Source organism: Macaca mulatta, chromosome 2 (assembly GCF_049350105.2).
Source record: "Macaca mulatta isolate MMU2019108-1 chromosome 2, T2T-MMU8v2.0, whole genome shotgun sequence".
NCBI lineage: Eukaryota > Metazoa > Chordata > Mammalia > Primates > Cercopithecidae > Macaca > Macaca mulatta.
The window spans coordinates 92266874-92289559 of record NC_133407.1 but is presented as its reverse complement, the minus strand read 5'-3'; positions in this window follow the sequence as shown (position 1 = coordinate 92289559).

Below are 22686 nucleotides of genomic sequence, written 5' to 3'. Positions count from 1 at the left end.
CAAAACAAGTTCTGAAGTAAGCCTTGAGGCCTTTATTAGAAGATGATTAGGAGGATCCAAGAGTGAAATCAGGCAGGAAGCCAGTTGGGGAGTTACTATGGAACTAGGTCATTGTTGCAAAAACTGGAGCGAGAATCAATATGAAGCAAAGAAGATGGCTGATAGTCATAGGAGTGAGGTCTAGGGTCAATAGTAGAAACTATGCATTCCAAGTGGGGTTAGTCATGGTAGCAAAACACAAACCAGAGTGCATCAAAGGACACAATCACATGTATGAAAGGCAACCCACAGAATGGGAGAAAGTATTTGCAAATCATATTTTTGATCGCACAGTGGCTTACGCCTGTAATCCCAGCAGTTTGGGAGGCCGAGGCAGGAAGATCAGGAGTTTGAGACCAGCCTGACCAACATGGAGAAACCCCGTCTCTACTAAAAATACAAAAATAATTAGCCGGGTGTGGTGGCACATGCCTATAATTCTAGCTACTCAGGAGGCTGAGGCAGGAGAATCGCTTGAACCCAGGAGGCGACGGTTGCAGTGAGCCGAGATCACACCATTGCACTCCAGCCTGGGCGACAAAAGCGAAACTCCATCTCAAAAAAAAAAAAAAAAAAAAAAGAGAGAGAGAGGTTAATATCCATAATATATAAATAACTCATAAAACTCAACAGCAACAAAAAGAATCTGATTTTTAAAATGGGCAAAGGACTTGAATAGACATTTCTCCAAAGAAGATAGTCAAAAAGCACAAAATGACCAAAAAGCACAAAAAGATGCTCAATCTCATGAATCATGAAGCATGTGCAAACCAAAACTACAAGGAAATATCTGCCATCTTCTCACCCATTAGAATGGCTATGTTTAAAATAAAATAAAATAAAATGACAAGGCTTTGTGATGATGTGGAAAATTTGGAGCCTTTGTGAACTGTTGGTGGAAAAAGATTTAGGTTCCTTGACTCAAGAGTTCCCCTCCTGCATTGCAGGTGCAGTCATTATAGAAAATAGGATGGCAGTTCAGCAAAAAAATGAAAGTAGACTTACCATATGATCCAGAAATTCTCACTTCTGGGTATCTACCCCAAATAATTGAAGTAGGGTCTTAAAGAGATCTTTGTACACCCACATTCATGCCAGCATTAGTCACAATAGCTAAAAGGTGAAAACAACCCAGATGGCCATCAACAGATGAAAGGACACACAAAATATGGTCTATACAGACAATGGAATATTACCCTTAAAAAGAAAGGAAATTGTGATACGTGCTATAACATGGATAAACTTTGAAAACATTATAGTAAGTGACATAAACTAGTCACAGAAAGAACAAATGCTATATGATTCCACTTACGTGAGGCACATAGAGTGGTCAAATTCAGAGAGAGATGGTAGAAAGGCAGCTGTCAAGACCTGAAGGGAGGAGAGAATGGAGAGTTGATATTTAATGGGCATAGAGTTTTTAGTTTTACAAGATGAAGAGTTTTGGAAATTGGAGTTGCACAATAATGTAAATGTACTTAACATTACTGAACTATATTTTCAAAAGTTGTTAAGATGATACATAAAGTTATGTGTATCTGACTACAAAATTTTAAAGTACAAGGCAGAGAAGAGTAGAATTTGCTCAGATTGTCACAGCAGGGTACAGCTCAGGGGTTTATAACTCTGAATCTCAGGGTAAATCCCCACTTAAGTCTCTGTGGCTGTCACTTCACCTAACCACAATGGGCTCAGGAGAGATACTCTGAGTTCACTTCTTGCACAAAACTTATAGTCTGGATATCAATTAGATGCAATTTGAAAGTATTACAAACACTTTCAGCTCCTAGAACTGATAAAAGAATTCAGCAAAGTTTCCAGATACAAGATTAATGTACACAAATCAGTAGCTCTTCTATACACCAACAGCAACCAAGCAAAGAATCAAATCAATAACTCAACCCCTTTTACAATAGCTGCAAAAAATTAAAATAAAGTACTTAGGAATATACCTAACCAAGGAGGTGAAAGATCTCTACAAGGAAAACTACAGAACTCTGCTGAAAGAAATCATAGATGACACAAACAAATGGAAACACATCCCATGCTCATGGATGGGTAGAATCAATATTGTGAAAATGACCATACTGCCAAAAGCAATCTACAAATACGATGCAATCCCCATTAAAATACCACCATAATGTGGGGAAAAGAAAGAGATCAGCCTGTTACTGTGTCTATATAGAAAGAAGTAGACATAAGAGACTCCATTTTGTTCTGTATTTGAGAAGCTGTTAATCTGTGACCCTACCCCCAACCTTGTCCTTGCAAGAGACATGTGCTGTGGTAACTCAAGGTTTAATGGATTTTGGGCATGCAGGGTGTGTCTTTGTTCCTAGAAAAGCTAGGTGTTGTCCAAGGTTTATCCCCATGTGATAGGATGAAACAATGCTGCTAAAAGGTTTATCTCAAGGCACAGGATTTTCCTTTAAACTTATTCATGTCACAGAGATACTTGTTCTTATGTCTTACTGCTGATTTCCTCCCTAAAAACGATCCTATTGTCCTGCCACTACCTTATCTTTAAGATGGTAAAGATAATTATCTATAAATACTAAGGGAACTCAGAGACCGGTGCCGGCGTGGGTCCTCTGTAAGCTGAGCACCGGTCCCCTGGGCCCCCGCTTTTCTTTCTCTATACTTTGTCTCTGTGTCTTATTTCTTTTCTCAAGTCTCTTGTTCCACCTAACGAGAAACACCCACAGGTGTGGAGGGGCAGGCCACCCCTTCACATAATTCTTCACAGAATTAGAAAAAAAAATTCTAAAATTCATACGGAACCAAAAAAGAGCCTACATAGCTAAAGCAAGACAAAGCAAAAAGAACAAATTTGGAGCCATCACACTACCTGATTTTAAACTGTGCTATAAGGCCACAGTCACCAAAACAGCATGGTACTGGTATAAAAATAGGCACACAGACCAATGAAATAGGATAGAGAACCCAGAAATAAACCCAAGTACTTACAGCCAACTGATCTTCAACAAAGCAAACAAAAACATAAAGTGGAGAAAGGACACCCTTTTCAACAAATGGTGCTGGGATAATTGGCTAGACACCTGTGGGAGAATGAAACTGGTTCCTCGTCTCTCACCTTATACAAAAATCAACTCAAGATGAATTAAGAACTTAAACCTAAAACCTGAAACAATAAAAATTCTAGAGCATAACATTGGAAAAATCCTTCTAGACATTGGCTTAGGCAAGGATTTCATGACCAAGAACCCAAAAGCAAATGCAATAAAAACAAACATAAATAACTGGGACCTAATTAAACTAACGAGTTGTTGCATGGCAAAAGGAACAGTCAGCAGAGTAAACAGACAACCCACATAGTGGGAGAAAGTCTTCACAATCTATACATCTGACAAAGGACTAATATCCAGAATCTACTAAGAACTCAAACAAATCAGTAAGAAAAAGAGAATCCCATCAAAAAAGTGGGCTGAGGACACGAATAGACAATTCTCAAAAGAAGAGATACAAATGGTCAATGAACATATGAAAAAAATGCTCAATATCACTAACAATCAGGGAAATGCAAATCAAAATCACAAGGCAATACCACCTCACTCATGCAAGTATGGCCATAATCAAAAAATAAAAACGAAACAGTAGTTTTGGTGTGGGTGTGGCGAAAAGGGAACACTTCTACACCGCTGGTCGTAAAGTAAACTAGTACAGCCACTATGGAAAACAGTGTGGAGATTCCTTAAATAACTAAACACAGAACTACCATTTGATCCAGCAATCCCACTTTAGGGTATCTGCCCAGAGGAAAAGAAGTCATTATTCAAAAAATATACTTGCACATGCATGTTTATAGTGGCACAATTCACAATAGCAAAATCGTGGAACCAACCCAAATGCCCATCAATCAACGAGTGGATAAAGAAACTGTGAAATAAATAAATAAATATATATATGAATGACATAATACTATGCAGCCATAAAAGGGAATGAATTAACAGCATTTGCAGTGATCTGGATGAGATTGGAGACTATTATTCTAAGTGAAGTAACTCAGGAGTAGAAAACCAGACATCGTATGTTCTCACTGATATGTGGGAGCTAAGCTATGTGGACACAAATGCATAAGAATGATACAATGAACTTTGGGGACTTGGGGGGAAGAGTGGGAGGGGGCCAATGGATAAAAGACTATAAATAGGGTGCAGTGTATACTGTTTGGGTGATGGGGGAACCAAAATCTCACAAATAAGCAATAAAGAATTTACTCATGTAACCAAATACCACCTGTACCCCAATAACTTATGGAAAATAAAAGACAGTATTATAAACACTTTCAGATTAGTGAATCTTAAAAACAAGGTAGTTACTCCCTTTTATATTTTAAAATGATTTTTCAGTTACACAAATGGTATATAAATTTATTCCCCTCATAAAACAGCAAAACATTACTGGTGAGGCAAAAGTCCTTTGATGACTATGGCAAGAGACCTCAGGTGCCTATCCCAGTATTCATCTTCCCTTTCTGACTTAGTAATAAGCTAGAGACATGGCCAGGTAAAATAATGCAATGTTTCTCATACTTCTTTGCAGGTAAAATTCACCATCTGAATAAATTAGAACAATAAAATGTAGATGAGAATGTTATTTGACAGCATCTCAGAAACTTCCTTAAAGGGTAGCTGGCACGTGTGCTGTGTTCCTTTTTTTTTTTTTTTTTTTTTTTTTTATTTCTCTACTCTTCTCCTTAGACCTTAGAAATCATACGTGCTGACTAGCACTCTAGCACTCATATTGGGCTGTGAAAATGAGGATTATATGTTAGAAATGTCAGAGAAGAATGCTGGAAAGAGCCTGTCTTCCTATCTTTATGGAATCTTCATACTTGTACCATCTACCTCTAGACTTCCCTTTTAGAAGAAAAAAAGTCACTGTGAATTTAACTTTATGTCATAGACTTCTCAAACTAACCCTGATAGACTCTCATCTCAATTTAAATGCCCGCTTTGTACTTTCTCACCCTCATCTTAAGATAAAACTATAATCAGTTTGGTGTGTAACCTTACATACTTGTCCTGTGGATATGGGCACCCATAGAAGAAAATATATAGTATTGCTTTTTGAGGCTTTATGTTTTAATATTTTGTTCTCTTTTTTCACCAAAATGTCATTATAGTTTATATATTGTACATATTGTTCAGCTACTAACAACTTACTTAATCTTGGTTTTAATATATTCTGAAGCATATGCTTTCAGATGTAAAAATAGGATATGCGCCTGAATTCAGCTCAGAATGTTCCTTCAGGGACAACTAGCTTCACATAACAGAAGACATATGATTGCTAAAATAATAATAATAATAACCTTACAAGCAAATGTCTGGAGAACCATGGCCTCTGCTGGTAAAGCAACTTGAGAAAAGTAGTTATGTTACTTCGACATCCTAGATTTGCTAAAAGTATCTTAAGCTATTAGCTGATAGTGAATTTGCCCTGCATCAATGGAAATCAAGTTGGAAATGGAGAAAGTCCTCCAAGGGGAAAGGTCTTCTATTCTAGAAGTTTAAGTCAGAGAACTTTGCTGCTTCAAAGCAGCTGTTTAAATATTAGAATCCGATGTGCAAGTGGTGCTTGATAGGACACAACAGCAGCAAACATACATGACACTCACACACACATTTACTGTGAGGAGTGTGGAGAAGTGTGACCTCCTAATGTTTTCACAGAGGAGGCATTTCACCCAGCAAACTAATGCTTTGCATTTGATTTGTAATCTTCAGACTAAACTTGGAAATAGCTCATTGAGCCTATTTGGTGGCAAATTAAGGGTTTAACAGTCCTGATATCTTTGTTTCTTACAATGCTTCCTGTTAGAATTTCTGCAGAATTTTAAAATAATAGAAACCCATTTATTGCTAGGCTACCACAGACCCTCACACATTTCAGGTACTCAGTAACTGCCTTTTGAATAAATAAAATAATTAACTAATGATTAATTAATACAGCAGATTAGTCTTAAAATATTTTTTCATTTCTATAAAACAAAAGTATTTTTTCCTTTCCTCTGTTTTGAAATGGAAATTGAATTATATTAAATCTTAATAATCATGCTTCCCTCAAACAGTATTGATATTTGCTGTCTACACGTGGAGACTTTCTGTCATATTCAAGGAACATCAACAACTCCAATTCTCTGATTTACTCAAACTAGGCATTAATAGAAAAATATTCTCTTCATGCTAACAGAACCTTATTGGCAATTTACCTTTAGTATGGTAAAGAAACAGAGCTTCTCTGCAAATAATGAAATTATTCAACAATTTTCATAAGCCCTGAAGCTTATATGCATGTATACTAAATAAAGGTGGCTCTGACAAATGCGATTCTGTTTCTCTTTCAAGGTCTAGATTAGCTTCCACCGTTTTGCTGGCTGGCTTCCCTGGACTCACTTCTCCCTCCCTGTTCTTAAGAGTCAAGGGATGACTGCAGTATGCATTAAGGAATCCTTCCCCTGGGCTTAGCACTTTATTGTTTACAAAGTCCTTTGCCTTCACTGTTCTCCTCCTCATAACTAAAGAGGAAATTGAGGCTACCATTATAGTAGCACTAACTCTCCACCAGGCAGGTGCTAAGTGCTTTGGGCCATCATCTTATTTATGAGGCTTTAGTGTCTGAGACAGAACCTCAACTCCATCACTTTGTAGATATAATCTTGAGTAAGTTTTAAAATTTATCAAAGCTAGTCTCCCAATCTGTAAAAATGAGGATATTATGGTACAGAATACAGACTTGCCAGAAGGATAAAAGGAGACAATTCACATAAAGCAAATAACACTGTGTCTGGCACATAGGAAGCCATCCATGAAGGTTAGCTGTTACTATATTGCTCTCCATTATACAGAATAAAAACTGAGGATCAGACAAGTTACTGTGACCAAGATAACCAGCCAGTAAGTGGTGCAGTCACAACTAAAATGTGTGCTTCCTGAAACCAGAATTTAGTGAAAACCACGAATCTATCTTGCTTCATGGAGAATTAAAGTGACATACTGTCATTGTCAGCTCCTACCCAAGAGAATGTGATAAGCACCCAGTAGGTTGAAGGCTTCTGTCACAGGTAATGGAGAGCTACTGGGCAGTAGGGCATTCACTTTTACCCTGTTAACTGGGGGATTTGGGAAATGGTCTCCTGATAGGGGACTAAAGAACACGAGGAGCCACTTGATGCCTCAAGCATTTTGGTGGTCTTGTGGGTTTGAAATTTCTCAAATCTAAGCCCAACCCTACACTTCCTCCCTCTCCCTAAGCAATCTGCCCCAGGTCTCCTCTCATTCTAGGGTCTCAGCAACCAAGAACTGCTCTGCCACCTCAGGAAAGTGGCATCTGGAGAAACTAGCCCTCTGATCAGCCAACCAGCTGCCATATTCATTTATAACTGAAAAAAAAAGGACTTTATTCTCAGGTGCTGAGATGTACTCAGTCAAACCTACATCTGCCTAGCTCCAGAGCTGGCACACTTATCTATTCCACTATACCCATTTCTAAGGGGATGCGGAAGCATTAGTGCAAAGCACCTTCTTGATCATGAAGACACCACTCAGCACTTGAATTCATGATCAATAGCTGATGGCTGGGGAAGCCAAGATGTCATGAGAATGGGTTTTGAGCTCCTTGAAGCTCAAAAGCACCCATCCCAGCTAGGGAGGTGCTACCTTTATATTCTGCTTTCTTGGCAACTGACCCTGTAAATTTGTATAAAAAAAATCTTGAGAATTTTTTAAAAAAAATTTCTCAGGTTGTTATTATTTGGAATGGTTTGCCCATTCTTGCTCTTGAACTCAAACCACAATGGGTTCATTTGGGGTGGCTTTAAGTTTTGAAACTTCTCTATAGTCCAAGGCACCTCTTATTAACCCTGATAGGAAATGGAGATTCTAAGAGTTTATTTAAGTAACTTGCCAAAGTTACACAGATTATAAGAAGTACAAGCAATCATTTGAACCCAAATCTCCCTATCTCCAAACTTTCAATTTTTTCCTTCTTCCCATGAGGAACCTGCTTCCAGTTCTCACTCATTTTCTATTTCCTGTTTAATTACTCAGTCAGTATCTTCCCTAGAGAATTGCCCATTACTATTCATAACTTCTGAGGAAACCAACTCCCCTTGAATTGTTAACCTTCCTATAACTGAACTGGGGTTGCCTTTCTTTAATTGGGACTTAATTAATGGCCATCAGCCTCTCTCTCTCTCCCTGGCCATGACTCCTTTTCTTGCTAGCTCCCCTTCTCTATCACCTCTTCTTTCTACAACCCAGAGTGCTGTGCAACTGGAGTTGTGCTTCAGATTATCCCAAGTCTTCCTGGAAACTAAAGCTAGGAGGTGACAGAGCCAGGAATCAAGCCCAGGGTATCATATCTTTGGCTCAGTGCGCTAGCCTCATGGTCAGGGATGTACTTAAGATGATCCATTGATGCATGGCAAGAAATTACTAAAATGTCTATATTTTAACTTGTTTTATATTTAATGCTTGCTTTCTTTTGTTTGTTTGTTTTGAGATGGAATCTTGCCCTGTCCCCCAGGCTGGAGTGCAATGGCGTGATCCCAGTTCACTGTAACCTCCGCCTCACAGGTTGAAGGGGTTCTCCTGCCTCAGCCTCCTGAGTAGCTGAGATTGCAGGTGCCCACCACCATGCCCAGCTAATTTTTTTTTTTTTTTGTATTTTTGGTAGAGACAGGGTTTCAGCATGTTGGCCAAGCTGATCTTGAACTCCTGACCTCAAGTGATCTGCCTACCTCGGCCTCCCAAAGTGCTGGGATTACAGGCATGAGCCATCGCACCCAGCCAATGTTTTCTTTATAAAATATACACCATGTTATAGTAGTACATATATAATTTATAAATTATGCATACATTGTCATGGGTGTTACTCTTTTAATGGATAGAGATGCGGGATTTTTGAAAAGTTTGGAGACCATTCTACACTGGTGCTTCAAAAACACTATTGTGTGTGTAAATCACCCGTGAATTTTGTTAAATACAGGTTTATATTCAGTGAGTCTGATGCAGCTAAGATTGTGCATTTCTAACAAACTCCCAGGTAATATCTATATTTTGGTCTGGGGCCTATGAGTAGCAAGGCTCTCTACACTGAATTATTTTTCTCAGCTTAGTATCGATGTAGAATTTTTGCTCCTTAGTTCAGTTAAATCCAGGTTCTTGCATCACGACCAGGAAAAAATAGGCACATGGACACACTGGAGAGTGAGGAGAGTGGAATTCATTGGACAAAAAGGAAAAAAGAGAAGAAGCACTCTCAGCAAAGTGAGAGGGAGTCTTGCTAATAGGCTAGCACCTTATAGATTGAATTCCAGGCCACCACACAGGAGCTGAAGAGGCCAGGCTCCTCCTCCACTGTACAAGGTGTGAACTTCCCATGGTTCTACCACATTTTCCCAGGGCACAGGCAGGTCCCAGTCCATTGCAGGCATGTGCAGACAAGACCCTGGGCAAGTTCCCTCATCTGCACAAAATTATCTGATGTAAGCACTTGTGGGGTGGGTTGGAGATCTTCTGGGGAACCCCCCCTCATCTGCCCCCTGCATCTATCGTTCCCCCCTCTAAAGCAGTACATCTAACTGCCATGAGAATAAGAATGAGGACGAAAACTGATCTTAACAGCTTCCTGCTGATAGGGAGCACTGTTTTGGGAAAACAGCAGTCAGGGTTCCCTCTAAGCTTCATCTAAGGTTCCCTGGCAAAAGGGGCCATTGTCTGAGGCTCTGGTTGCATGAACATTTGGAGTTTGATGGCCTGAAGGCGAAAAGAGACAAACCAGATTATTAGAAAACATGTGTCAAAACAAAACAAGGTGGGATAGCTCAAAAACCTCAAAGTTTTTTACTAGTTTGGACAGGGAGAGGGAGACCAAAAACCCAACTGGTAAAAACACTTTTACCCTTTTGCTGGCATGTCAGGCTTCTGGGTTCCCTTCCCAAAAACCCAATTCTAAGCCAACTAGTTTAAGGTTTGGTGGTATAGTTTGGCTGTGTCCCCACCCAAATCTCATCTTGAATTCCCATGTGTTGTGGGAGGGACCTAGTGGGAGTTAATGGAATCATGGGGAGAGGTCTTTCCCATGCTGTTCTTGTGACAGTAAATAAGTCTCACGAGATCTGATGGTTTTTATAAAGGGGAGTTTCCCTGCACAAGCTCTTTCTCTCTGTCTGCTGTCATCCATGTAAGATGTAACTTGCTCCTCCTTGCCTTCTGCCATGATTGTGAGGCTTTCCCAGCCATGTGGAACTATAAGTCCAATAAGTCTCTTTCTTCCCAGTCTTGGCTATGTCTTTATCAGCAGTGTGAAAACAGACTAATACAGTAAATTGGTACCAGTAGAGTGGAGCATTGCTGAAAAAGTATCCAAAAATGTGGAAACAACTTTGGAACTGGGTAACTGGCAGAGGTTGGAACAGTTTGGAGGGCTCAGAAGAAGACAGGAAAATGTGGGAAAGTATGGAACTTCCTAGAGACTTGTTGAATGGCTTTGATTAAAATTCTGATAGTGATATGAACAATAAAATCCAAGCTGAGGTGATCTCAAGTGGAGATGCAGAACTTATTGGGAACTGGAGCAAAGGTGACTCTTGTTATGTTTTAGCACAGAGACTGGTGGCATTTTGCCCCTGTCCTAGAGATTTGTGAAACTTTAAACTTGAGAGAGGTGGTTTAGGGTATCTGGTGGAAGAAATTTCTAAGCAGCAAAGCATTCAATATGTGAATTGGGTGCTGTTAAAGGCATTTAGTTTTAAAAGGGAAGCAGGGCATAAAAATTCAGAAAATTTGCAGCCTGACAATGTGATAGAAAATAAAATCCCATTTTCTGAGGATAAACTCAACCTAGCTGCAGAAATTTGAATAAGAGGAAATGAATGTTAATCCTGGAGACAATGGGGAAAATATCTCCAGATCATGCCAGAGGTCTCTGTGGCAGCCCCTTCCATCACAGGCCCAGAGGTGTAGGAGGAAAAAATGGTTTCCTGGGCCAGGCCTAGGGCGCCCCTGCTCTGTGCAACTTAGGGACTTAGTACACTGTGTCCCAGCTGCTCCAGCCATGGCTAAAAGGGGCTAACATACAGCTTGGGCTGTTGCATCAGAGGGTGTAAGCAAGCCCCAAGCCTTGGAAGCTTCCACGTGATGTTGGGCCTGAAGGTGCACTGAAGTCAAGAATTGAGGTTTGGGAACCTCTACCTAGATTTCAGAGGATGTGTGGAAACACCTAGATTCCCAGGCAGAAGTTTGCTCCAGGTATGGGGCCCTACTGGAGAACCTCTGCCAGGGCAGTGTGGAAGAGAAAAGTGAGGTCAGATCCCCATACAGGGTCCTTACTGGAGCACCACCTAGTGAAGCTGTGAGAAGAGGGCCACCATCTTCCAGACCCCCAGAATAGTAGATCCACTGACAGCTTGCACCGTGCACCTAGAAAGGCTGCAGAAACTCACTGCCAGTCTATGAAAGAAGCCAGGAGGGGAGCTACACCCTGCAAAGCCACAGGACAGGGGTAGAGCTGCCCAGGTCTATGGGAACCCACCTCTTGCATCAGCATGAACTGGATATGAGACATAGAGTCAAAGGAGATCATTTTGGAGCTTTAATATTTGACTGCCCTGCTGGATTTTGGACTTGCATGGGGCCTGTAACCCCTTTGTTTTGGCCAATTTCTCCCATTTGAAACAGCTGTATTTACCCAATGCCTGTACCCCCATTGTATCCAGGAAGTAACTAACTTGCTTTTGATTTTACAGGCTCGTAGACAGAAAGGACTTGCCTTGTCTTGGATGAGACTTTGGACTTTGGACTTTTGAGTTAATGCTGAAATGAGTTAAGGCTTTGGGGGACTGTTGGAAAGGCATGATTGATTTTAAAATTTGAGGACATTAGATTTGGGAGGGGCCAGGGACAGAATGATATGATTTTGCTGGGTCCCCACCCAAATGTCATCTTTAATTCCCATGTGTTGTAGGAGGGACCTGGTGGGAGGTAATTGAATCATGGGGTCAGGTCTTTTCCGTGCTGTTCTCATGATAGTAAATAATCTCACAAGATCTGATAGTTTTATAAGGGGGAATTTCCCTGCGTAAGCTCTCTCTGCCTGCTGCCATCCATGTAAGATGTGACTTGCTCATCCTTGCCTTCTGCCATGACTGTGAGGCTTCCCCAGCCATGTGGAACTGTAAGTCTGTTAAACCTCTTTTTATTTCCAGTCTTGAGTATGTCTTTATCAGCAGCATGAAAGCAGACTACAGCATTTGGGAAATTAACTTTTCCCAGTTTGGAGGATGTATCTGAGGGAGTGTCCCATAGTATGGAGACACAATTACAAATCAGTGAAGAGAAGACAAAGGAGGAAAAAGAAAAAAAGAAGGCATTTTTTTCCAAAGGAGTTCCAGGCTTCAGGATGCATTTGAAAGGGGTACAGGCTGAAGATGGATGGCTACTCATCTAGAAAGAGGGGAGCAAGGCATCCTAGGTTCCCTTCTCTTCCTAGCAAATACCTGGGGTATGTGAGGGAGAGAAAATGAGGCATTCATCTTTCTTTATTCTGTTCTTATATCCCCAAGTACTGGTGACCATGACAAGGTGCCACCCATGGGTGTCATCAGAGCAGCTGTCACCCACGTTAACAGGGGATCTAGGGGATGGGAGTATCTGCTTATGCGCATATGCCCTATCTTCCCTGCTGTCAGTAGCCTTCAAATTCCCTAGACCTCATTTATGCCATGGATACTAGCATGACTTTTATCCATGAAATGGGAAGCTTGGCTTAATTGGCAGGAGTTAGTCATGTTTACCTGTGCTGTGCCTTTTAGTTTCTGTTATCATCTGTCTCTGGATCCCTCAGATCCAGTTTTCTTTCCTAGGGCTTTGATCCAAAGCTTGGAATTGAGTTTGGAATCTAAAATGTGTCTCGGGGGGTTGCATGGACTTCTTATTGTAAGCCAAATGCTAAGGTGAAGCTATGGAATTGAGTCCTCCTACAACAAAGGAGAGAAAAGGATGTTTTGTGACATGCCCAGATAACTGGGGGCTATAGAAATGCTTGCCAAGATTTGGGTTCATGTGGCTTGAGTTTGGTTAGCTCCTTTGGTCTTACTTCCCCACAAAGGAAACCTCCAGGTAATGGACACCCTATCTATTCCCATCACCTGGCAGTATTTGTAGGATAATTGCTCAGAACTACAATATTGATCCAGATTTTTACATTACCCATCCCTTTTGTTTCTTCTAAGCTGCAGTGGGAAACTGCTGATTGGTTAGCAGGATTAAGCAGGGTTAGCCTAAAATGTAGGCAAAAACTTAAAAACAACAAATGAGTCTAGAATTTTTTTTTGAGACAAGAGTTTCGCTCTTGTTGCTGGAGTGCAATAGCATGATCTTAGCTCACTGCGACCACTGCCTCCTGGGTTCAAGTCTCCTGCCTCAGCCTCCCAAGTAGCTAGGATTACAGGCGTGCACCACCACACCTGGCTAATTTTGTATTTTTAGTAGAGAAGGGATTTCTCCATGTTGGTCAGGCTGGTCTCAAACTCCCAACCTCAGGTGATCTGCCTGCCTCAGCTTCCCTAAGTGCTGGGATTACAGGCATGAGCCACTGCACTCGGCCAAGTCTAGAAGTTAATGACAAATGTATGATAAGTTTTAAAACATAATTTCTCTCTCTCCAGTCCTCATTTTTGTTGAAAACAAATCATGATAGGACTGAGTCATTTGCAAAATATTTTTTAGTCTTATAGTTGGCCCGATTATTTACATAAAGTACAGTAAGAATATTTTTTTCTATGTAGACTTTTTAGATTGGCTTTGATGGAACTCTGTTTCACAAGGAATATCAGATAGAACTTTCTAAAGCCAAGCCCAGTCATGGGTTTCTACCCTCAAATGCCTGTGAGTTGGGTAAACTCCTCTCTAGAGGTCCCAAGAGCATGAGATTCCTGGGCCTGTTATAAAGTGACATTCTTTACTCATTGCAGGTTGGAAACCCTGTACAGGGACTGTGTAGACCAGGTATGAGGATAGCTTTCCCAAGGGGTTTTTACTGGCTCTGCAGGTTGAGCTTGACTTCTTAAAGGTAAGCATACCCTTCCAGTCAAAGCCTTGGTAAAATAAACATTTTCTCCAATTGCATCCTGTTGCAAAAGAAAATTGATTCTTATTACACTGAGGCAAACAACTATAGTGCCATAAGTTAACAATACTCACAACTAGTTTTCAAATTCTGGAGAAGCCAGGCAGAGAGAGAGAGAGAGAGAGAGAGAGAGAAATATGCTCCAAATTTTGTTCACAGATATATACCTTACTCAATTGTAAAGACTGTAAATAGCTCAAAATAAGATTCCTTGAATGTGAAAAACAAACAAGGATCAGCTATGTTCCAAGCAAAAGTCAAATTAATTACTTTAGTTTTCTATTAGTTCAGTCCATTCAGTTAATTCTTGTTTTGCTTGATATTTGTGAACATTTTAGCTCTTCATGAGTCCTGTATGTTTTTCCATTATTCCAATGTCACAATCTCCAAACTTATCATAAACCTGCATTTGAGAGCACTGTTAAAGTTCTGTAGCTGATTGTAAACCATCGTTTGAAGAGGATCAGAACAACAATTGTCTATGAATAACAAAATCTCCAGGGTAGTTACAGTCAAAAACACGATTGACAAAGAAATTTGGTTATCTCCATGGTTTACAATAGTTGAAAATAACAACCTTAATTGTGATTGATAGTGTATACTCAGACATTAGAATTTTAGAAATCCCATATAATTTTGAAACATATGTTAATATTCCCTAAAATATAACATGAAGACAATTAAACATCATTTTGACAATCCCATCTGCCTAAACATGTTAAATAATACTGTTTAACTCTCTTCCAGATGTTTCAGGGGCCCTCTGTAGTATCCAAAGCCAGGTGTCAGGAAAGATGATTTTGAAACTGAAGTTTCATTTGGGGATGCCTGTTAAATATATTAGAGGTTTAAAACACTTGATGTTATGAACTAGAATTCCAGATTACCATAAGTTATTTATTTTACCAAAATGATGACTCTGAAATTTTAAAAAAGCAAAATCTTTTATAACCTTTTACAAATTTTGCCAAAGAGCAGATTAGTTCCTTAAGAGTACCTTGTTGTGCTTTTATTTCAGTGCTCAATTAGCAGAAAAAAACATATAATACCTTTTTGAATTTAGTCAACATGTTCACATATGAAATTTTTCTACATGATTAATTTTTACAATCCTTTCACAACTTGTTTGAACTTTTAACTTTATCTTATCTAATTTAAAGCAATCCTTTAACTCTAGGCAGCAATTTTCATTTTGATGACATCTGCATTTTACCAATACTATTTAAGGCTATTTTCATTTCTCAAAGATTAAAGTCACATGAACTAAAAGGCACCACAGCTTTTATCTTTCCTTAGATAAATATTTGATCCAAGCACTTATCCTTCTTTAAGTTAACTAGAGCTCTTTTTTAATAGACATTACACACACAATGCATATATAACTACATAGGCAGAAAAGGATCAAATAGCTATAAGATTTTTTGTTTGCCAATCTCCTAATTGGATTATTTGCCCCTGTGTGGATAGCATTAAGAGGAAGATTAGGAAAGCATACAGTTTTGGGGGCCTAATAAAGAGGTACAACCAGAAGACAAAACATTTTGAGAGGGATTCATCAGACTCCAATTCCTAGGGCTCCATGAGGAAAACAAAGGTTACTCCCCTCTCGTGCCTGCATTAAGAGTGGCAAGGCAAAATAAGGAAAAATAATTCAGTTGAGTGATGAAAAACCTCTTTTCCAGAAAAATAAGATCCAAGAAGAGAAAATCATAAAGGCCTTTTAAATGTACCTACAACTTGAATATCCACTTTTAATTAAGCTGAGTGCTCTTTAAGAAAATCCTTTTAAATCACTTATTACCTGACTTTTGACATGCCAAGTGACCAATATTTCTGGCTTTCAAGCTTTACTAAAGACTCAGAGAAAGAGAAATCCAAGGTGGTTTGTGGAGGGGAAAAGAATTAACAAATGGCAAAATCATGCAGATATCAAACCAGAAAGGACTCATTCCCTAAGCCAGGATTCAACACGTCCACGATTGTAAAATGGCAGGGGCTAAAACAAAGCACTGCCATGTGGTTACAGGTCATGCTTCCAAGGACGTAAAACAAGATGGAGGCCTGCAACAAAGTTTGCTGACCATACAAAAAGACATGCAAAGCACATGATATTGGCTATACCTTAAGAACAACCTTACAAATTCTTTTTCATAATTAAAACTCTACAGAGAACATAAACAGTGATAGTTGGGGTCCTGGCCTAGTAAAACATCTTCTAAAAGGAAAGAAATCTCTTGCTTAAAAATTAACTCCTGACCTGGTGGAGAAAAGAAAGCTTAAAGTGCAGGGCTGTGCTAACTACTGACAGAGTGGAGAAAAGGGGAGAAAATAGCCTAAAGTTCAGAGTTAGAAAGATGTCTGGGGGAAGAGCCTCTTTTTTATGCAAATGGGTTCCTCCAACCTGGAGAGAAAATTAATTTGCTGTTAGATGGATCTGGACCCCTTGACTGAGGGAAGGGAAGCCTCCATGAATGTGTGGTGGGGAATGCTGGCTATCCTGGCACATGAACCTGGGTCCCTGAGCTGTCTTGTGGCCCAGGCAGCAGCTGGGGCTCCTTCTCACCCTTAATGGCCATTGGATGCCATATGCACATGCAGCAGACACAGTCATGCACCCCAGCCAGGAAGGAAGTGGGATTGGGAAGCCATCACTCACCCATCTGTCCCAAATGCATGTCTGTGGCCATTGGGGTGGGGTAGTGCACAGCTTCCTCTACCCTCAGAAGAAGCCGAGTACAAAAAGCCTCAGAAACAAGAAGGAAAAAGATCTATTGGTCTGCATTTTACTCACCTTTCCTCATGTCTCTTTGTGGGCCACCAAAATGATGCAGAATTTTTGCTCCTTAGTTCAGTTAAATCTGGGTTCTTGTATCATGACCAGAAAAAATTAGGCATGTAGACACATTGAAAGGTGAGGGGAGCAGAGTTTATTGGGTGAAAAGGAAAAAGAAAGAAAGAAAGAAAGAAAACTCTCAGCAAAGTGAGAGGGGGTCTTGCTAACAGGCTACCACCTCACAGATTGAATTCCAGGCCACCACAAATTCAGGAGCTGAGGCGGCCAGGCTCCCCACCCCCTGCACAAGGCATGAACTTCCCATGGTTCCACTCCATTCTCCGAGTGTGCAAGTAGATCCCCAGTCCATTGCAGGCATACACAGACAAGACCCTGGGCAAGTTCCCTCATCTGCAGGAAACATTTGATGTAGACACTTGTGGGGTGGGTCAGAAATTCTCTGGGGACCCCCCTTATCTGCCTCCTGCATCTGTCAGTACTATGGGGCTGCCGTAAATGTTCAATCAGTATGTGGACATTGCATGAATGAGAACAAGCAAATTAAGTCATATATAGGTCAGACGTTATTTTTACATGTTCAAAATGTTTCTTATTTGAAGAAAACCAGTACCTGCATTTTTATTATAACTGTGAAATTTCATGTGAAATTAGATTAGGTATCACATTATTTCAAATCCATCCCTATGATAAATTGGTTTGGTTTTAGCTGTCATTGAGGGTAATATTCTAGGTTGAAGAAAATAGCAACTGCTAAGTGACTAAGTAATAAATTTAATGCTTGGGTTCCCAAAGTAAATACTTCAGAGACCCCTCTTTTCTCTTTTCTTCATCCCCAGAAGCTCTCTGGGGGGTGTGTCCAGCCTAGGAAATGTACCTCTTTCCACACATTGTCCAAAGTCCACCCAATCTTTTCTAAATTCAGCATTTCTCTTTCTGGGGCTGAGCACTCAGGGAAGTAATGGATCTACTCATTGATTGGTAGCAGCTTCCTTCCATCTAGTTCTAGGGAGTGAATAGGGCTGGAGCACTGAAATTAATTGACATCTAGGCTTAACTAAAAGGGTTAGAAGGTAGCCAGAGGGCATGTCAATTACTTGCCAGTGCCAGCAGGAGGGAAGGAAGGCTGACTAGGCTCTCTGCACTGTGGATATAGTTTGGATTTTTTATGCCCAAACTCTGGGGACCCCAGAGTCACTGCAGAATGTAGGAGAGAGGAGCAAGTGTCCTGTTGCTGCAGCGGCAGATAGCCTCTTACAAAGGACTTTCTCATTTGACTTTTCTATATTTTATTTCTTAAGCTTAGCAATTTTATTTTGCAAGGAAATAATGTGTTGTTTTTAAATGACTATTTCATTCTTGGACAGGAAAGGAATTCATTTCAGTGAACCAAAATGACATTTTTGTGAATGGTCCTATTAGCGAGAGGTATTTTAAGAATCCAGAAATGGATAGTTTAGTGAACAATGAGAATAATTTTTAGGGTAGTTGTTCGTCTAAAAGCCTGGTTTTCATTTAGTCTATACTGATGTCACAGGAAAATTGAAAATAAAAGAAAATCTCTTTGGGAGAGAGAAATTCATAACAGAGAGATAATAAATATTTTCACCAAGTTTTAACCTCTTTCCCCACCCCTTGTTTTAAGTTTTTGTGTTGTCTTTATAGTTACAGACTATGTAAGAGTTCAACTACTAGACATTTTCAACAACTTTAAAGACATGTATAGATTTTGATTTTTCACCAACTCTTAATTCACATATTTTGTTTTTAAATTGTACTTACGTTAAACCTGGTCTAGTACATTTATAATATACTTTATAAGATGGATTTGTATCTTGTTCTGTATTTGATTTTCAATATTAAGCATCTCTTATTCCAACTCATTTGTTTCTCACAACTTCATTCTTCTGGATATTCAGCAAGATGTTTTGGAGTTTTTAAACTCACATTTCTTAAGTTCTTACAATGTGCAGATAAACTATCTCTTAGTTTCTCTGAGAATACAGAGGTAAATGGACCTGCCTACCCTTAAGAACTCATGCTTCAAGAGCCAAGTTTTGAAATATTTGTATAGAAAAATTTATTTCTCTTAATCATCCCTTCTCTTGTTCATGTACTTCATTTTATCTACTTCTGCATTGATTTCATTCTGTTTGTCAATTGATGGAAACTATGGCAAGAGTATGTAGACTCATCTTTACAGTGCATTTCTTACAATTAGCTTGAAAATTATACATCATGGAAGGAGCTGTGGCCCTGGATCCACATATTGGACCTCTCCTCTGAGCTGATCACTTTGTTTTAGGCCAGGGATTGGAGTGTACCTCTAATGAAGTCAGGGTTCTGAGTTCAATCCTCTTATGGGTCAGTTATCCTCAGATGACTTGAGAAGACTTCACACTCTGATCTAGTCAGATGTTCATGAATGCCTTCCATTGGCTGCAAGGGAAGTAAGTAAAAGAGTTGAAAAAATTAGCCCACATCCACTTCTACTGGTAAAAGGGTAAACCAAAGCTAAGGTTCTACAGTCAAAAGAATCACTTTTACTTAACCATGAGGCACTTTGCATAGGTTTTATGCAAATATGGTCAATGTTTTCTGGAGCCTGTGTCATGGTGGAGTCTAAGAGGAATGACAGGGAGTGGTAGGCTGCCCACATGAGAGGGAGAGAAGCCACCATGTGTGGAAATTACATAGGCAGTTGCCTCCAGTATGTGGGTCAGGGAGCATAGTGGACTGATGGCATCAGAGAATATGAGTATCCCTGCCCTGCCCTGCCTGCAGGAAAAGTATAAAAACCTTTCTTAAGACCTTTTCATTGTCAGCCTTTGGGACTGGTGGTCACTTTCTGCTGCATCCAGAGTCTTAGACTCAAGACTTTGGGGATTGCAAAACTGAAATACTAGGGGGCAGGCAGGTCTATACAAGAGTTCTTTCTGGTCCCTACTCTCTGCTTCTCTATTTCTTAACTCATCTCTCACTGTAGTATTATAGTTAGTCTGTCTATTTTGCCTTCTGAATTCTAAGTTCCCTAAGGGCAAGGACCCATAACTTCATTGTTTAACCTAGTGCTTAGCAGGCCCTCAGTAAATGTTGGATGTTGAACAGGGAATCTGGTAAGTAAAGTCTCAGTCTGCCAGAGGGTGACAGAGCTTGAAGGTCTCCACGGAAGTGATGAGGGCCGCTGGAGGGGGCCTCAGGGAAGCCCCAAGGAAAAGCACATGTTGGAGCCTTGGAGGGAGCCAGTGGCAGCAGCAATGCTGAGGAGAGTTCTGATCAGAGTGCAGGAATGTACAAGGTTCCTGTAGTGGTTTTGGAAGTTGAAATCAGCCCTGAATGAACTGAGGATCTCAGGAAACTACCATAGTAACAGCAACCAGAGTGGCAAAACAGGTTAGAGGTGGCCAAGACCCAATGGAATTATCCCCACAGGAATGAATGAAATTCACATGGCTCAAACACTAGCTGAGAAAATCAGTATACTAGGGACTTTTGCAAACAGAATCTTAAGCCATCAAGTAACCTAATATGCCAGTGTTACTACACTCACCATACAGATGAAGAAATTGAAACTCAGGAAGCTACCTGAGCACGCAGCTAGGGAATGTCAGGACTCAAATTTAAACTCAGATCATATAACTCTGAGTTCAATGATGCTTTTATGGCAACACACCTGCCTGAGCCAACCTACTTGAGCCACACTGCTTGGAACACAAGGAGGATGTCTGTCTTGGGGAACAGGGGTATTGCTTCTCAGCTTTAGAGACCTGAAGTGATATCTCATGGGTAACAGAAGCCACATATTCTCAGTATCCGGTGAGTACTGACCTCAGGGTTCCAGGTGGGGGCTCATGTGTCCAAGAACATAATACAGTCTCTGTTACTCATTGCCATGTATCAAAGAAATATTCATTATGAGTCTCTTAGAAGAAGAGTTATATTCATGTAGAGAGGACAGTAATTTTTAAATATTTATTGTAATCTAAATTTTCTATCCATTTACATTACATTATTTCTGTTAGCTAAAATGATGTATCATTCAGTTGACATTCTTTCCTTTTGAATGTTATCAATTCAGGCTTAAACTACTTAGTTTTCTATGCCAATAACATCAGCTATAGACCTTTTCATTCATGTTATATTTGCCCCTGTAGCAGAGAACAACAGTAACACCAAAAATCTTTTGTTTAAAAAAAACAGAAACATCCCTCCTGTTCATTTAAACTTTTTCTGAGCACCCACAACTGTACAAAAGTTGGGTGCTTAGAGATACAAAGAAAGAAATTAGCCTCTGTCTTCAAAAAAACTTACATGTAACTGCTTACATCGGAATTAAATACTTGCTAAGTAGAGCTACTAATAATATGGCCATGGCAGTTCAGGGAAACAATTCATCCTAACAATAATGACTCTCATTTTAGTGTAATCTTGAACCTAAAAGATGAGAAAGAGTTTAAGGGCTAGAAAGACAAGGAAAAAAATGGCTCTGCCATGTCCTTACTGTAAAGCCTTTTGCACTCTTTAGACTCTGTAGCTTAGTGGTTATAGAGTACAGACTTAACTTCCTGTATCTCAATTCCGGCTTCTGCCACTTACCTTGAACAAATCTCTGATCTCTCAGTGCTTCACTTTTCTCATCTGCAAAATGGCGATAATAGTACCTACCTTTTAAAGGCATTATGAAGAACTAAATGTCAGTGTATGCGAGAAGTATTTAAAACACTGCATGAAACATAATATTATGTAAGCCTTCACTTCTATTTTTCTCTGTGCCTCTGCTTCCTTTTATCTAAAGCCAAAATAATAATACTGACCTCATGAATTTGTTGTTTGGATTAAATGAGATCGTTCATGTTAAGTACCTAGCACATAGTAAACATTAAACATGAGTTCCCTTCCTACTTAAGATAAAAAATGCATTTTCTCAGTTTAAAACATACAATAATATACACACAAACATGGTAGCTTAAGGATTGCCTTTTTAGAAATTGCCATGGTAAAGCTTTTGAAATTTGTGAACTTGCCAGTAAAAGTTTTGGCTAATGTTTTGCTGGACAATGTATTATTTATGCCCAAGGTCCAAAAGTTATCAAGTTCCCCAAATTGACAAGGTAATTTCCATGCTAAACTCAATGAAGTTTTTGAAAAGGCTTATTTATATCATCATTTCAGAATAAAGCGATCCTATCAATGTCTATAAAGCTTTGCAATTCTCATTTCTTCCACCCACTCTGACGGCTTTAAAGTCTGTAAGCTTGTCAAGAAACTCTTGTTTTTCATTTCACTTTGGAACTCTCTAAGATAATGAATGAGAAGGCCTACATTAAAGGGCATTTGTAATAACAGTAATAAAACACTCATGCATTTGGAGATAAACCAGCTTTAAAAAATGAGTTTTGGCTGTTAACTTATTCTTTCACATTAGCATATATTTTGAACAGTGGTCCTTACAAAGGCATGCAAATGTTTTAGTGTGGGCAGTAGTTTTGTGTGTGGGGTGTGTGTGTGTGTGTGTGTGTGTGTGTGTTTAAATAGGGTATTCTGTAGAGAAGATTCATAGCAAAATTGAATGGAAGGTACAGAGATTTTCTCTGTCCCCAAATGCATACAGTCCCCCATTATTAACATTCCCCACCAGAGTGGTACATTTGCTACAACTGACTAACCTAAATTAGCACATCATTATCATGCAAAGTCCACAG